At 47.3% G+C, this 15,000-nt stretch overlaps 26 non-coding genes across 26 annotated transcripts in view; 13 read left to right on the top strand and 13 right to left on the bottom strand.

Moving 5' to 3' along the window:
- Nucleotides 1–36, bottom strand: part of LOC142393536 (5S ribosomal RNA) — a 119-nt gene extending 83 nt beyond the window's left edge. The window contains exon 1 of the ribosomal RNA XR_012772134.1: nucleotides 1–36. This exon is cut by the window's left edge and continues 83 nt beyond it. This is a non-coding gene — a ribosomal RNA (5S ribosomal RNA).
- Nucleotides 37–390: 354 nt separating this feature from the next.
- LOC142392662 (5S ribosomal RNA) lies at nucleotides 391–509 on the top strand. Its single transcript, XR_012771301.1, has one exon. It is a non-coding gene; the product is annotated as a 5S ribosomal RNA (ribosomal RNA).
- A 3,785-nt stretch (nucleotides 510–4,294) lies between these two features.
- On the top strand, nucleotides 4,295–4,413 carry LOC142392587 (5S ribosomal RNA). The gene has a single exon (XR_012771231.1). It is a non-coding gene; the product is annotated as a 5S ribosomal RNA (ribosomal RNA).
- Nucleotides 4,414–4,711: 298 nt separating this feature from the next.
- Nucleotides 4,712–4,830, bottom strand: LOC142393484 (5S ribosomal RNA). Its single transcript, XR_012772084.1, has one exon. It is a non-coding gene; the product is annotated as a 5S ribosomal RNA (ribosomal RNA).
- A 358-nt stretch (nucleotides 4,831–5,188) lies between these two features.
- On the top strand, nucleotides 5,189–5,307 carry LOC142393801 (5S ribosomal RNA). The gene has a single exon (XR_012772211.1). It is a non-coding gene; the product is annotated as a 5S ribosomal RNA (ribosomal RNA).
- Nucleotides 5,308–5,605: 298 nt separating this feature from the next.
- Nucleotides 5,606–5,724, bottom strand: LOC142393253 (5S ribosomal RNA). The gene has a single exon (XR_012771867.1). It is a non-coding gene; the product is annotated as a 5S ribosomal RNA (ribosomal RNA).
- A 358-nt stretch (nucleotides 5,725–6,082) lies between these two features.
- LOC142393800 (5S ribosomal RNA) lies at nucleotides 6,083–6,201 on the top strand. Its single transcript, XR_012772210.1, has one exon. It is a non-coding gene; the product is annotated as a 5S ribosomal RNA (ribosomal RNA).
- A 298-nt stretch (nucleotides 6,202–6,499) lies between these two features.
- On the bottom strand, nucleotides 6,500–6,618 carry LOC142393423 (5S ribosomal RNA). The gene has a single exon (XR_012772028.1). It is a non-coding gene; the product is annotated as a 5S ribosomal RNA (ribosomal RNA).
- A 358-nt stretch (nucleotides 6,619–6,976) lies between these two features.
- On the top strand, nucleotides 6,977–7,095 carry LOC142393799 (5S ribosomal RNA). The gene has a single exon (XR_012772209.1). It is a non-coding gene; the product is annotated as a 5S ribosomal RNA (ribosomal RNA).
- Nucleotides 7,096–7,394: 299 nt separating this feature from the next.
- LOC142392661 (5S ribosomal RNA) lies at nucleotides 7,395–7,513 on the bottom strand. The gene has a single exon (XR_012771300.1). It is a non-coding gene; the product is annotated as a 5S ribosomal RNA (ribosomal RNA).
- Nucleotides 7,514–7,871: 358 nt separating this feature from the next.
- On the top strand, nucleotides 7,872–7,990 carry LOC142393798 (5S ribosomal RNA). The gene has a single exon (XR_012772208.1). It is a non-coding gene; the product is annotated as a 5S ribosomal RNA (ribosomal RNA).
- A 298-nt stretch (nucleotides 7,991–8,288) lies between these two features.
- Nucleotides 8,289–8,407, bottom strand: LOC142392660 (5S ribosomal RNA). Its single transcript, XR_012771299.1, has one exon. It is a non-coding gene; the product is annotated as a 5S ribosomal RNA (ribosomal RNA).
- Nucleotides 8,408–8,765: 358 nt separating this feature from the next.
- Nucleotides 8,766–8,884, top strand: LOC142393797 (5S ribosomal RNA). Its single transcript, XR_012772207.1, has one exon. It is a non-coding gene; the product is annotated as a 5S ribosomal RNA (ribosomal RNA).
- A 298-nt stretch (nucleotides 8,885–9,182) lies between these two features.
- Nucleotides 9,183–9,301, bottom strand: LOC142393252 (5S ribosomal RNA). The gene has a single exon (XR_012771866.1). It is a non-coding gene; the product is annotated as a 5S ribosomal RNA (ribosomal RNA).
- Nucleotides 9,302–9,659: 358 nt separating this feature from the next.
- Nucleotides 9,660–9,778, top strand: LOC142393796 (5S ribosomal RNA). The gene has a single exon (XR_012772206.1). It is a non-coding gene; the product is annotated as a 5S ribosomal RNA (ribosomal RNA).
- A 298-nt stretch (nucleotides 9,779–10,076) lies between these two features.
- LOC142392657 (5S ribosomal RNA) lies at nucleotides 10,077–10,195 on the bottom strand. Its single transcript, XR_012771298.1, has one exon. It is a non-coding gene; the product is annotated as a 5S ribosomal RNA (ribosomal RNA).
- A 358-nt stretch (nucleotides 10,196–10,553) lies between these two features.
- On the top strand, nucleotides 10,554–10,672 carry LOC142393795 (5S ribosomal RNA). Its single transcript, XR_012772205.1, has one exon. It is a non-coding gene; the product is annotated as a 5S ribosomal RNA (ribosomal RNA).
- A 298-nt stretch (nucleotides 10,673–10,970) lies between these two features.
- On the bottom strand, nucleotides 10,971–11,089 carry LOC142393251 (5S ribosomal RNA). Its single transcript, XR_012771865.1, has one exon. It is a non-coding gene; the product is annotated as a 5S ribosomal RNA (ribosomal RNA).
- A 358-nt stretch (nucleotides 11,090–11,447) lies between these two features.
- Nucleotides 11,448–11,566, top strand: LOC142393794 (5S ribosomal RNA). Its single transcript, XR_012772204.1, has one exon. It is a non-coding gene; the product is annotated as a 5S ribosomal RNA (ribosomal RNA).
- A 298-nt stretch (nucleotides 11,567–11,864) lies between these two features.
- Nucleotides 11,865–11,983, bottom strand: LOC142392656 (5S ribosomal RNA). Its single transcript, XR_012771297.1, has one exon. It is a non-coding gene; the product is annotated as a 5S ribosomal RNA (ribosomal RNA).
- Nucleotides 11,984–12,337: 354 nt separating this feature from the next.
- On the top strand, nucleotides 12,338–12,456 carry LOC142393793 (5S ribosomal RNA). The gene has a single exon (XR_012772203.1). It is a non-coding gene; the product is annotated as a 5S ribosomal RNA (ribosomal RNA).
- Nucleotides 12,457–12,754: 298 nt separating this feature from the next.
- Nucleotides 12,755–12,873, bottom strand: LOC142392655 (5S ribosomal RNA). Its single transcript, XR_012771296.1, has one exon. It is a non-coding gene; the product is annotated as a 5S ribosomal RNA (ribosomal RNA).
- A 354-nt stretch (nucleotides 12,874–13,227) lies between these two features.
- Nucleotides 13,228–13,346, top strand: LOC142393792 (5S ribosomal RNA). The gene has a single exon (XR_012772202.1). It is a non-coding gene; the product is annotated as a 5S ribosomal RNA (ribosomal RNA).
- A 298-nt stretch (nucleotides 13,347–13,644) lies between these two features.
- LOC142393308 (5S ribosomal RNA) lies at nucleotides 13,645–13,763 on the bottom strand. Its single transcript, XR_012771919.1, has one exon. It is a non-coding gene; the product is annotated as a 5S ribosomal RNA (ribosomal RNA).
- Nucleotides 13,764–14,117: 354 nt separating this feature from the next.
- On the top strand, nucleotides 14,118–14,236 carry LOC142393790 (5S ribosomal RNA). The gene has a single exon (XR_012772200.1). It is a non-coding gene; the product is annotated as a 5S ribosomal RNA (ribosomal RNA).
- Nucleotides 14,237–14,534: 298 nt separating this feature from the next.
- LOC142393483 (5S ribosomal RNA) lies at nucleotides 14,535–14,653 on the bottom strand. The gene has a single exon (XR_012772083.1). It is a non-coding gene; the product is annotated as a 5S ribosomal RNA (ribosomal RNA).
- Between the last annotated feature and the right edge of the window lie 347 nt (nucleotides 14,654–15,000).

Below are 15,000 nucleotides of genomic sequence, written 5' to 3'. Positions count from 1 at the left end.
GAGATCGGGCGTGTTCAGGGCGGTGTGGCCGTAAGCCACAGTCCCTGTGACAAATATATGTTATATAGGTGCTGGAACCATACGTTTCCCCTATTTTTACCAGAGAGCTGGCTTGAGAGGCTGCTGTTGAGCCTGCACGTTGACTTCCCTGATGTGATTGTTCTCTGCAGCTGAAAATGGGACTCTCAGATAACTGTCTGTCAAGCTCCTCTGTTCCCTGTGTGTAGTTTTGTGTCCGTTGTCATATAGAGAAACCAGGGAAGCTCAATCCCACGACATGCTCATAAACTGCGTCTTCTCTAAACAGTATAGTTCTATTTTACAAGTCGGAATACAATAACAGATTCTGTTTCAGAATCTATAAAGAGCTGGTTTGTGATTCCATTGCTGGCTTACGGCCACACCACCCTGAACACGCCTGATCTCGTCAGATCTCAGAAGCCAAGCAGAGTCGGGCCTGGTTAGTACTTGGATGGGAGACCGCCTGGGAATACCAGGTGCTGTAAGCCTTTTGGCTTCTCCAGGCGCATGCAGTTTGGCTACGTCAAATGCAAAACTAGTCCCTGTTTGACTTTTTGGAACTTGTCCTTTCTGAGGACAAAGTTAAATGTATGAGGATCAAAGCCAACAATGGCCTGGGACATCTCAGCAGATCCAGGATCAGCAACATGGAGACTGAGAGCCAAACAGAAACAGAGGTGTCTGCCAACCAATCAGCAGCAGCCCAAGCTGGTTAACTTCCTGGTGTCTGTGTGGCACACGGTGATGGTCAGATGTTACATGCAGGCCGCAGAGAGAAGAGAAAAAAGCTTACAGCACCTGGTATTCCCAGGCGCGCTCCCCTCCAAGTCCCTATCGCGACCAATGGTTGAGCGCTGTTGAGCACAGTTGAGCGAATGGTTGAGCGCTGTTGAGCACAGTTGAGCGCTCAACCCGCCAATCATTGAGCAGGGATTTTCCGCCGCCAATCATTGAGCAGAGATTTTCCGCCAATCAGCATCATGCCTTTCGCCACCTGTCCCGTTCGTCCTGTTCCTCATTTCAGCCGTCATTTCGCTCACGTAAGTCTAATCTTCTTCAGTGTACATTAAACTATCTCGGTGCTGGTTTTGATGAATGAAAAGATTTCTGAAAATTGGCAACTTCCTGCCTCAGAAACGTTCATTGTTTTACATATAGGTTGTATAGACAACGTAGGCAATTGACAACCTGCCTTCCGGTAGTTTGGCATCTTATTGTTGTGAGAATTTATGCACATTCTATCACTTTTATCATCATGACAGCATTTTAACAAATCTATAACCTACTGTAGTTGTGAAACTTATGATTGTCAATCTATTATATATCTTAGTTTACCTAATCATTTGCCTATAATCCGTTTTACTATCAAAACATGCTAGCTAGCTAGCTAGCTATGTATCTAAAAAAGGACAAAATACGATTCTTGTACAGCTGTATTGGAAAACTGAATTATGTTTTAAATATTTTTATTGTGAAGCAAACCGTGTATCAACAGTACATCTATCCTTGATTTATACAATGCTTTGTTAATTTGTGACCTGAATAACAAATGTTTACAAGTGAAAAACAATAGATGGGAGAAAAAAAAAAATCGAAAGATATACAAAATAATAGATGAATAAAATCAAATCAAATAAAGAAATGGAAAACTGAATGAATTGATTTTTGTTTATTTTGTAAAGGTCAAACATGGAGAAGAAGAGCCACGAGTGCAGTGTGTGCAACAGGACTTTCACTGAGAAGTCTAACCTGACTATAGGCACAAGAAGCTTCATGCTCCAAAGCAATGTTTCCCAACCCTGGTCCTCAAGGCACACCGCCCTGCATGTTTCCCATGTTTCCCTGCTCCAGCACACCTGATTCAGATAATTGGGTCAGGTCTGAAAGCTCTCCAGAAGGCTGAGCACGACCCATTCATTTGAATCAGGTGTGCTGGAGCAGGGAAACATGGAAAACGTGCAGGGCAGTGTGCCTTGAAGACCAGGGTTGGGAACCACTGCTCCAAGGAGAATGAGTGTGATATGTGTGTGGTAGAAGCTTCACCTTCAGCCATCAGCTGAACTCCTGCCTGAAGCAGCACCTGTATCCACACATTCCTCTGTATAGGCAGGGAGAGGCCAAGCTGCTGTGTTCAGACGCAGCTAAGACTGTGACAGAGGCCCCCAGCAGAGCAGCAGACCCTGGACTGCAGAGGCTGCTGCCAAGACATCTGGAGGGAAAATGGGACTGGAGAAATCCTCTGCATTGATGGTACAAAAAAGGTTTGTATAAAATATCCCTTTGATCTGGATTCTGAGTGTTCAGTGAGAATACTTTGTAATCCACAGACATGTTGTAGGAAAGACTGTAATATGAAATAATATGAATGTAATATGAATGTTCTGCTTTTTAGGTCCCCAAGAAGATATATGGTGATGGCCCGGGCACCATGCAGCCTGTCACCAGTGTTCTGAACGGACGGGGACAGTTCTTGACGACGGTGGTGGTGGCAGCTGAGTCTGAGGGGTGCTGCAGGCGTATGGCGAGCGGTCTGATTGCCCGCTTCCAACGTGCAAACGCTCCGTCACCAAAGGTCATATATGCAGACAACAACTGTTGTCGGTAAGTTTAAGAACAATTCCAAATAACTGATAATGAAATCAACAATTTAACTGACAGATGAAACCGTTAACATTAAATCACATCTTTTTACAAGGAACACATGCTGTATAAAATCTTGATATCATTTCAGTGGCAGCGGTTCCTCCTTCCTGGAGACTGTTCAGACACTGGGTGCAGAAGGGTGCTGTGTACCACCGGCAGCACCGCTGGGATCCTGCTGGGATCCTGCTGGGATCCTGCTGGGATCCAACAGAGCCATTCCAAGAATGGGGCGTCCATGAGTGCCTTGGCAGGTGCAGTGCTGGCCTACAACAAGGACGACATGGTGCTCTTAGTACAGGCTGTCAGGAGTGGCAAAAAAAAGAGTTGTACGCCAGATGTTCAGACGAGGAAATGATGGCCTTCCAATAGAATAGAATGTGATATAATAATACTACATATAAGAATATTTTCTTGCACTATTGCACATTTGTTGGATGAGAATATATGTAATTTTGTTTATATTGTGAGCAGAAAAACATCTGGTGCTTTCTGACTCTGTGCAACATGTTACTGCCATTAATAAAATTCATTGTTTGTACACTTATTTGCTGGTGTTTGCATATCTCTGTTGCTGAAAAAAGATGTTACTGCAAGTTTTCACTTTCCCCCAATAGCAGGATTTCAGAAAATGAGCTATACAACATTTGAAGGGGTATTCAAGGCTGTATGCCAGGCTCAAAAATGGGTTTGAAGCCTCCTAATTACCACAAGAACATAGGCATAAGCCTAATATTATAGGCAATGTACTACAGGTAAATAGGAAAGAAAATTTAAGTATCAAATATCAACATGAAACCTCCCTGGCTTGTTCCTTACAAACAAAAATTTTTATAGCAACAATCTTTAACCTGACTTTATCACATTTTCAGATTTGTACATCTGAAATGTATGCAAATTAGCACATAATTAAAGATGTAACACTTAATTTGCATGGGAAAACATAACAATAACACAGTAATAACATAATCTCATCAGTTTACATCAACTCAAACCATTCAAATAATACAACAAACATTCAGCAGCCAAGTGGATTGCAATCATCCAGGCCTCATGCATGCATGACATCTCTGTAAATAAAAGTTCAGGCCAGTGAACACCAGGGGGAGTCCTTCTTTTTGATCCTTTTTTGATCGATCCCAGGTTGAGCAGTAGGGACTTGGGGGGGTCATGAGCCATTCCCAGGCGGTCTCCCATCCAAGTACTAACCAGGGCCGACTCTGCTTGGCTTCTGAGATCTGACGAGATCAGGCGTGTTCAGGGTGGTGTGGCCGTAAGCCAGCAATGGGATCACAAAACAGCTCTTTATAGATTCTGAAACAGAATCTGTTATTGTATTCCGACTTGTAAAATAGAACTATACTGTTTAGAGAAGACGCAGTTTATGAGCATGTCGTGGGATTGAGCTTCCCTGGTTTCTCTATATGACAACGGACACAAAACTACACACAGGGAACAGAGGAGCTTGACAGACAGTTATCTGAGAGTCCCATTTTCAGCTGCAGAGAACAATCACATCAGGGAAGTCAACGTGCAGGCTCAACAGCGGCCTCTCAAGCCAGCTCTCTGGTAAAAATAGGGGAAACGTATGGTTCCAGCACCTATATAACATATATTTGTCACAGGGACTGTGGCTTACGGCCACACCGCCCTGAAAAAGCCCGATCTCGTCCGATCTCGGAAGCCAAGCAGGGTCGGGCCTGGTTAGTACTTGGATGGGAGACCGCTTGGGAATACCAGGTGCTGTAAGCTTTTTTCTCTTCTCTCTGCGGCCTGCATGTAACATCTGACCATCACCGTGTGCCACACAGACACCAGGAAGTTAACCAGCTTGGGCTGCTGCTGATTGGTTGGCACACACCTCTGTTTCTGTTTGGCTCTCAGTCTCCATGTTGCTGATCCTGGATCTGCTGAGATGTCCCAGGCCATTGTTGGCTTTGATCCTCATACATTTAACTTTGTCCTCAGAAAGGACAAGTTCCAAAAAGTCAAACAGGGACTAGTTTTGCATTTGACGTAGCCAAACTGCATGCGCCTGGAGAAGCCAAAAGGCGTACAGCACCTGGTATTCCCAGGCGGTCTCCCATCCAAGTACTAACCAGGCCCGACTCTGCTTGGCTTCTGAGAACTGACGAGATCAGGCGTGTTCAGGGTGGTGTGGCCGTAAGCCAGCAATGGGATCACAAAACAGCTCTTTATAGATTCTGAAACAGAATCTGTTATTGTATTCCGACTTGTAAAATAGAACTATACTGTTTAGAGAAGACGCAGTTTATGAGCATGTCGTGGGATTGAGCTTCCCTGGTTTCTCTATATGACAACGGACACAAAACTACACACAGGGAACAGAGGCTTTTGACAGACACTAAGTTATCTGAGAGTCCCATTTTCAGCTGCAGAGAACAATCACATCAGGGAAGTCAACGTGCAGGCTCAACAGCGGCCTCTCAAGCCAGCTCTCTGGTAAAAATAGGGGAAACGTATGGTTCCAGCAACTATATAACATATATTTGTCACAGGGACTGTGGCTTACGGCCACACCGCCCTGAACACGCCCGATCTCGTCCGATCTCGGAAGCCAAGCAGGGTCGGGCCTGGTTAGTACTTGGATGGGAGACCGCTTGGGAATACCAGGTGCTGTAAGCTTTTTTCTCTTCTCTCTGCGGCCTGCATGTAACATCTGACCATCACCGTGTGCCACACAGACACCAGGAAGTTAACCAGCTTGGGCTGCTGCTGATTGGTTGGCACACACCTCTGTTTCTGTTTGGCTCTCAGTCTCCATGTTGCTGATCCTGGATCTGCTGAGATGTCCCAGGCCATTGTTGGCTTTGATCCTCATACATTTAACTTTGTCCTCAGAAAGGACAAGTTCCAAAAAGTCAAACAGGGACTAGTTTTGCATTTGACGTAGCCAAACTGCATGCGCCTGGAGAAGCCAAAAGGCTTACAGCACCTGGTATTCCCAGGCGGTCTCCCATCCAAGTACTAACCAGGCCCGACTCTGCTTGGCTTCTGAGATCTGACGAGATCAGACGTGTTCAGGGTGGTGTGGCCGTAAGCCAGCAATGGGATCACAAACCAGCTCTTTATAGATTCTGAAACAGAATCTGTTATTGTATTCCGACTTGTAAAATAGAACTATACTGTTTAGAGAAGACGCAGTTTATGAGCATGTTGTGGGATTGAGCTTCCCTGGTTTCTCTATATGACAACGGACACAAAACTACACACAGGGAACAGAGGAGCTTGACAGACACTAAGTTATCTGAGAGTCCCATTTTCAGCTGCAGAGAACAATCACATCAGGGAAGTCAACGTGCAGGCTCAACAGCAGCCTCTCAAGCCAGCTCTCTGGTAAAAATAGGGGAAACGTATGGTTCCAGCACCTATATAACATATATTTGTCACAGTGACTGTGGCTTACGGCCACACCGCCCTGAACACGCCCGATCTCGTCCGATCTCGGAAGCCAAGCAGGGTCGGGCCTGGTTAGTACTTGGATGGGAGACCGCTTGGGAATACCAGGTGCTGTAAGCTTTTTTCTCTTCTCTCTGCGGCCTGCATGTAACATCTGACCATCACCGTGTGCCACACAGACACCAGGAAGTTAACCAGCTTGGGCTGCTGCTGATTGGTTGGCACACACCTCTGTTTCTGTTTGGCTCTCAGTCTCCATGTTGCTGATCCTGGATCTGCTGAGATGTCCCAGGCCATTGTTGGCTTTGATCCTCATACATTTAACTTTGTCCTCAGAAAGGACAAGTTCCAAAAAGTCAAACAGGGACTACTTTTGCATTTGACGTAGCCAAACTGCATGCGCCTGGAGAAGCCAAAAGGCTTACAGCACCTGGTATTCCCAGGCGGTCTCCCATCCAAGTACTAACCAGGCCCGACTCTGCTTGGCTTCTGAGCTCTGACGAGATCAGACGTGTTCAGGGTGGTGTGGCCGTAAGCCAGCAATGGGATCACAAACCAGCTCTTTATAGATTCTGAAACAGAATCTGTTATTGTATTCCGACTTGTAAAATAGAACTATACTGTTTAGAGAAGACGCAGTTTATGAGCATGTTGTGGGATTGAGCTTCCCTGGTTTCTCTATATGACAACGGACACAAAACTACACACAGGGAACAGAGGAGCTTGACAGACACTAAGTTATCTGAGAGTCCCATTTTCAGCTGCAGAGAACAATCACATCAGGGAAGTCAACGTGCAGGCTCAACAGCAGCCTCTCAAGCCAGCTTTCTGGTAAAAATAGGGGAAACGTATGGTTCCAGCACCTATATAACATATATTTGTCACAGGGACTGTGGCTTACGGCCACACCGCCCTGAACACGCCCGATCTCGTCCGATCTCGGAAGCCAAGCAGGGTCGGGCCTGGTTAGTACTTGGATGGGAGACCGCTTGGGAATACCAGGTGCTGTAAGCTTTTTTTCTCTTCTCTCTGCGGCCTGCATGTAACATCTGACCATCACCGTGTGCCACACAGACACCAGGAAGTTAACCAGCTTGGGCTGCTGCTGATTGGTTGGCACACACCTCTGTTTCTGTTTGGCTCTCAGTCTCCATGTTGCTGATCCTGGATCTGCTGAGATGTCCCAGGCCATTGTTGGCTTTGATCCTCATACATTTAACTTTGTCCTCAGAAAGGACAAGTTCCAAAAAGTCAAACAGGGACTAGTTTTGCATTTGACGTAGCCAAACTGCATGCGCCTGGAGAAGCCAAAAGGCTTACAGCACCTGGTATTCCCAGGCGGTCTCCCATCCAAGTACTAACCAGGCCCGACTCTGCTTGGCTTCTGAGATCTGACGAGATCAGGCGTGTTCAGGGTGGTGTGGCCGTAAGCCAGCAATGGGATCACAAAACAGCTCTTTATAGATTCTGAAACAGAATCTGTTATTGTATTCCGACTTGTAAAATAGAACTATACTGTTTAGAGAAGACGCAGTTTATGAGCATGTTGTGGGATTGAGCTTCCCTGGTTTCTCTATATGACAACGGACACAAAACTACACACAGGGAACAGAGGAGCTTGACAGACACTAAGTTATCTGAGAGTCCCATTTTCAGCTGCAGAGAACAATCACATCAGGGAAGTCAACGTGCAGGCTCAACAGCAGCCTCTCAAGCCAGCTCTCTGGTAAAAATAGGGGAAACGTATGGTTCCAGCACCTATATAACATATATTTGTCACAGGGACTGTGGCTTACGGCCACACCGCCCTGAACACGCCCGATCTCGTCCGATCTCGGAAGCCAAGCAGGGTCGGGCCTGGTTAGTACTTGGATGGGAGACCGCTTGGGAATACCAGGTGCTGTAAGCTTTTTTCTCTTCTCTCTGCGGCCTGCATGTAACATCTGACCATCACCGTGTGCCACACAGACACCAGGAAGTTAACCAGCTTGGGCTGCTGCTGATTGGTTGGCACACACCTCTGTTTCTGTTTGGCTCTCAGTCTCCATGTTGCTGATCCTGGATCTGCTGAGATGTCCCAGGCCATTGTTGGCTTTGATCCTCATACATTTAACTTTGTCCTCAGAAAGGACAAGTTCCAAAAAGTCAAACAGGGACTACTTTTGCATTTGACGTAGCCAAACTGCATGCGCCTGGAGAAGCCAAAAGGCTTACAGCACCTGGTATTCCCAGGCGGTCTCCCATCCAAGTACTAACCAGGCCCGACTCTGCTTGGCTTCTGAGATCTGACGAGATCAGGCGTGTTCAGGGTGGTGTGGCCGTAAGCCAGCAATGGGATCACAAAACAGCTCTTTATAGATTCTGAAACAGAATCTGTTATTGTATTCCGACTTGTAAAATAGAACTATACTGTTTAGAGAAGACGCAGTTTATGAGCATGTTGTGGGATTGAGCTTCCCTGGTTTCTCTATATGACAACGGACACAAAACTACACACAGGGAACAGAGGAGCTTGACAGACACTAAGTTATCTGAGAGTCCCATTTTCAGCTGCAGAGAACAATCACATCAGGGAAGTCAACGTGCAGGCTCAACAGCAGCCTCTCAAGCCAGCTCTCTGGTAAAAATAGGGGAAACGTATGGTTCCAGCACCTATATAACATATATTTGTCACAGGGACTGTGGCTTACGGCCACACCGCCCTGAACACGCCCGATCTCGTCCGATCTCGGAAGCCAAGCAGGGTCGGGCCTGGTTAGTACTTGGATGGGAGACCGCTTGGGAATACCAGGTGCTGTAAGCTTTTTTCTCTTCTCTCTGCGGCCTGCATGTAACATCTGACCATCACCGTGTGCCACACAGACACCAGGAAGTTAACCAGCTTGGGCTGCTGCTGATTGGTTGGCACACACCTCTGTTTCTGTTTGGCTCTCAGTCTCCATGTTGCTGATCCTGGATCTGCTGAGATGTCCCAGGCCATTGTTGGCTTTGATCCTCATACATTTAACTTTGTCCTCAGAAAGGACAAGTTCCAAAAAGTCAAACAGGGACTACTTTTGCATTTGACGTAGCCAAACTGCATGCGCCTGGAGAAGCCAAAAGGCTTACAGCACCTGGTATTCCCAGGCGGTCTCCCATCCAAGTACTAACCAGGCCCGACTCTGCTTGGCTTCTGAGATCTGACGAGATCAGACGTGTTCAGGGTGGTGTGGCCGTAAGCCAGCAATGGGATCACAAACCAGCTCTTTATAGATTCTGAAACAGAATCTGTTATTGTATTCCGACTTGTAAAATAGAACTATACTGTTTAGAGAAGACGCAGTTTATGAGCATGTTGTGGGATTGAGCTTCCCTGGTTTCTCTATATGACAACGGACACAAAACTACACACAGGGAACAGAGGAGCTTGACAGACACTAAGTTATCTGAGAGTCCCATTTTCAGCTGCAGAGAACAATCACATCAGGGAAGTCAACGTGCAGGCTCAACAGCAGCCTCTCAAGCCAGCTTTCTGGTAAAAATAGGGGAAACGTATGGTTCCAGCACCTATATAACATATATTTGTCACAGGGACTGTGGCTTACGGCCACACCGCCCTGAACACGCCCGATCTCGTCCGATCTCGGAAGCCAAGCAGGGTCGGGCCTGGTTAGTACTTGGATGGGAGACCGCTTGGGAATACCAGGTGCTGTAAGCTTTTTTCTCTTCTCTCTGCGGCCTGCATGTAACATCTGACCATCACCGTGTGCCACACAGACACCAGGAAGTTAACCAGCTTGGGCTGCTGCTGATTGGTTGGCACACACCTCTGTTTCTGTTTGGCTCTCAGTCTCCATGTTGCTGATCCTGGATCTGCTGAGATGTCCCAGGCCATTGTTGGCTTTGATCCTCATACATTTAACTTTGTCCTCAGAAAGGACAAGTTCCAAGAAGTCAAACAGGGACTAGTTTTGCATTTGACGTAGCCAAACTGCATGCGCCTGGAGAAGCCAAAAGGCTTACAGCACCTGGTATTCCCAGGCGGTCTCCCATCCAAGTACTAACCAGGCCCGACTCTGCTTGGCTTCTGAGATCTGACGAGATCAGGCGTGTTCAGGGTGGTGTGGCCGTAAGCCAGCAATGGGATCACAAAACAGCTCTTTATAGATTCTGAAACAGAATCTGTTATTGTATTCCGACTTGTAAAATAGAACTATACTGTTTAGAGAAGACGCAGTTTATGAGCATGTTGTGGGATTGAGCTTCCCTGGTTTCTCTATATGACAACGGACACAAAACTACACACAGGGAACAGAGGAGCTTGACAGACACTAAGTTATCTGAGAGTCCCATTTTCAGCTGCAGAGAACAATCACATCAGGGAAGTCAACGTGCAGGCTCAACAGCAGCCTCTCAAGCCAGCTCTCTGGTAAAAATAGGGGAAACGTATGGTTCCAGCACCTATATAACATATATTTGTCACAGGGACTGTGGCTTACGGCCACACCGCCCTGAACACGCCCGATCTCGTCCGATCTCGGAAGCCAAGCAGGGTCGGGCCTGGTTAGTACTTGGATGGGAGACCGCTTGGGAATACCAGGTGCTGTAAGCTTTTTTCTCTTCTCTCTGCGGCCTGCATGTAACATCTGACCATCACCGTGTGCCACACAGACACCAGGAAGTTAACCAGCTTGGGCTGCTGCTGATTGGTTGGCACACACCTCTGTTTCTGTTTGGCTCTCAGTCTCCATGTTGCTGATCCTGGATCTGCTGAGATGTCCCAGGCCATTGTTGGCTTTGATCCTCATACATTTAACTTTGTCCTCAGAAAGGACAAGTTCCAAAAAGTCAAACAGGGACTACTTTTGCATTTGACGTAGCCAAACTGCATGCGCCTGGAGAAGCCAAAAGGCTTACAGCACCTGGTATTCCCAGGCGGTCTCCCATCCAAGTACTAACCAGGCCCGACTCTGCTTGGCTTCTGAGATCTGACGAGATCAGACGTGTTCAGGGTGGTGTGGCCGTAAGCCAGCAATGGGATCACAAACCAGCTCTTTATAGATTCTGAAACAGAATCTGTTATTGTATTCCGACTTGTAAAATAGAACTATACTGTTTAGAGAAGACGCAGTTTATGAGCATGTTGTGGGATTGAGCTTCCCTGGTTTCTCTATATGACAACGGACACAAAACTACACACAGGGAACAGAGGAGCTTGACAGACACTAAGTTATCTGAGAGTCCCATTTTCAGCTGCAGAGAACAATCACATCAGGGAAGTCAACGTGCAGGCTCAACAGCAGCCTCTCAAGCCAGCTTTCTGGTAAAAATAGGGGAAACGTATGGTTCCAGCACCTATATAACATATATTTGTCACAGGGACTGTGGCTTACGGCCACACCGCCCTGAACACGCCCGATCTCGTCCGATCTCGGAAGCCAAGCAGGGTCGGGCCTGGTTAGTACTTGGATGGGAGACCGCTTGGGAATACCAGGTGCTGTAAGCTTTTTTCTCTTCTCTCTGCGGCCTGCATGTAACATCTGACCATCACCGTGTGCCACACAGACACCAGGAAGTTAACCAGCTTGGGCTGCTGCTGATTGGTTGGCACACACCTCTGTTTCTGTTTGGCTCTCAGTCTCCATGTTGCTGATCCTGGATCTGCTGAGATGTCCCAGGCCATTGTTGGCTTTGATCCTCATACATTTAACTTTGTCCTCAGAAAGGACAAGTTCCAAGAAGTCAAACAGGGACTAGTTTTGCATTTGACGTAGCCAAACTGCATGCGCCTGGAGAAGCCAAAAGGCTTACAGCACCTGGTATTCCCAGGCGGTCTCCCATCCAAGTACTAACCAGGCCCGACTCTGCTTGGCTTCTGAGATCTGACGAGATCAGGCGTGTTCAGGGTGGTGTGGCCGTAAGCCAGCAATGGGATCACAAAACAGCTCTTTATAGATTCTGAAACAGAATCTGTTATTGTATTCCGACTTGTAAAATAGAACTATACTGTTTAGAGAAGACGCAGTTTATGAGCATGTCGTGGGATTGAGCTTCCCTGGTTTCTCTATATGACAACGGACACAAAACTACACACAGGGAACAGAGGAGCTTGACAGACAGTTATCTGAGAGTCCCATTTTCAGCTGCAGAGAACAATCACATCAGGGAAGTCAACGTGCAGGCTCAACAGCGGCCTCTCAAGCCAGCTCTCTGGTAAAAATAGGGGAAACGTATGGTTCCAGCACCTATATAACATATATTTGTCACAGGGACTGTGGCTTACGGCCACACCGCCCTGAACACGCCCGATCTCGTCCGATCTCGGAAGCCAAGCAGGGTCGGGCCTGGTTAGTACTTGGATGGGAGACCGCTTGGGAATACCAGGTGCTGTAAGCTTTTTTCTCTTCTCTCTGCGGCCTGCATGTAACATCTGACCATCACCGTGTGCCACACAGACACCAGGAAGTTAACCAGCTTGGGCTGCTGCTGATTGGTTGGCACACACCTCTGTTTCTGTTTGGCTCTCAGTCTCCATGTTGCTGATCCTGGATCTGCTGAGATGTCCCAGGCCATTGTTGGCTTTGATCCTCATACATTTAACTTTGTCCTCAGAAAGGACAAGTTCCAAAAAGTCAAACAGGGACTAGTTTTGCATTTGACGTAGCCAAACTGCATGCGCCTGGAGAAGCCAAAAGGCTTACAGCACCTGGTATTCCCAGGCGGTCTCCCATCCAAGTACTAACCAGGCCCGACTCTGCTTGGCTTCTGAGATCTGACGAGATCAGGCGTGTTCAGGGTGGTGTGGCCGTAAGCCAGCAATGGGATCACAAAACAGCTCTTTATAGATTCTGAAACAGAATCTGTTATTGTATTCCGACTTGTAAAATAGAACTATACTGTTTAGAGAAGACGCAGTTTATGAGCATGTTGTGGGATTGAGCTTCCCTGGTTTCTCTATATGACAACGGACACAAAACTACACACAGGGAACAGAGGAGCTTGACAGACAGTTATCTGAGAGTCCCATTTTCAGCTGCAGAGAACAATCACATCAGGGAAGTCAACGTGCAGGCTCAACAGCAGCCTCTCAAGCCAGCTCTCTGGTAAAAATAGGGGAAACGTATGGTTCCAGCACCTATATAACATATATTTGTCACAGGGACTGTGGCTTACGGCCACACCGCCCTGAACACGCCCGATCTCGTCCGATCTCGGAAGCCAAGCAGGGTCGGGCCTGGTTAGTACTTGGATGGGAGACCGCTTGGGAATACCAGGTGCTGTAAGCTTTTTTCTCTTCTCTCTGCGGCCTGCATGTAACATCTGACCATCACCGTGTGCCACACAGACACCAGGAAGTTAACCAGCTTGGGCTGCTGCTGATTGGTTGGCACACACCTCTGTTTCTGTTTGGCTCTCAGTCTCCATGTTGCTGATCCTGGATCTGCTGAGATGTCCCAGGCCATTGTTGGCTTTGATCCTCATACATTTAACTTTGTCCTCAGAAAGGACAAGTTCCAAAAAGTCAAACAGGGACTAGTTTTGCATTTGACGTAGCCAAACTGCATGCGCCTGGAGAAGCCAAAAGGCTTATAGCACCTGGTATTCCCAGGCGGTCTCCCATCCAAGTACTAACCAGGCCCGACTCTGCTTGGCTTCTGAGATCTGACGAGATCAGGCGTGTTCAGGGTGGTGTGGCCGTAAGCCAGCAATGGGATCACAAACCAGCTCTTTATAGATTCTGAAACAGAATCTGTTATTGTATTCCGACTTGTAAAATAGAACTATACTGTTTAGAGAAGACGCAGTTTATGAGCATGTCGTGGGATTGAGCTTCCCTGGTTTCTCTATATGACAACGGACACAAAACTACACACAGGGAACAGAGGAGCTTGACAGACAGTTATCTGAGAGTCCCATTTTCAGCTGCAGAGAACAATCACATCAGGGAAGTCAACGTGCAGGCTCAACAGCGGCCTCTCAAGCCAGCTCTCTGGTAAAAATAGGGGAAACGTATGGTTCCAGCACCTATATAACATATATTTGTCACAGGGACTGTGGCTTACGGCCACACCGCCCTGAACACGCCCGATCTCGTCCGATCTCGGAAGCCAAGCAGGGTCGGGCCTGGTTAGTACTTGGATGGGAGACCGCTTGGGAATACCAGGTGCTGTAAGCTTTTTTCTCTTCTCTCTGCGGCCTGCATGTAACATCTGACCATCACCGTGTGCCACACAGACACCAGGTAGTTGACCAGCTTGGGCTGCTGCTGATTGGTTGGCACACACCTCTGTTTCTGTTTGGCTCTCAGTCTCCATGTTGCTGATCCTGGATCTGCTGAGATGTCCCAGGCCATTGTTGGCTTTGATCCTCATACATTTAACTTTGTCCTCAGAAAGGACAAGTTCCAAAAAGTCAAACAGGGACTAGTTTTGCATTTGACGTAGCCAAACTGCATGCGCCTGGAGAAGCCAAAAGGCGTACAGCACCTGGTATTCCCAGGCGGTCTCCCATCCAAGTACTAACCAGGCCCGACTCTGCTTGGCTTCTGAGAACTGACGAGATCAGGCGTGTTCAGGGTGGTGTGGCCGTAAGCCAGCAATGGGATCACAAAACAGCTCTTTATAGATTCTGAAACAGAATCTGTTATTGTATTCCGACTTGTAAAATAGAACTATACTGTTTAGAGAAGACGCAGTTTATGAGCATGTCGTGGGATTGAGCTTCCCTGGTTTCTCTATATGACAACGGACACAAAACTACACACAGGGAACAGAGGCTTTTGACAGACACTAAGTTATCTGAGAGTCCCATTTTCAGCTGCAGAGAACAATCACATCAGGGAAGTCAACGTGCAGGCTCAACAGCGGCCTCTCAAGCCAGCTCTCTGGTAAAAATAGGGGAAACGTATGGTTCCAGCAACTATATAACATATATTTGTCA

This window comes from Odontesthes bonariensis, chromosome 11 (genome assembly GCF_027942865.1).
Source record: "Odontesthes bonariensis isolate fOdoBon6 chromosome 11, fOdoBon6.hap1, whole genome shotgun sequence".
Lineage (NCBI taxonomy): Eukaryota > Metazoa > Chordata > Actinopteri > Atheriniformes > Atherinopsidae > Odontesthes > Odontesthes bonariensis.
The sequence above is the reverse complement of the archived record's forward strand: the minus strand, read 5'-3'. Positions and strand labels throughout refer to the sequence as shown.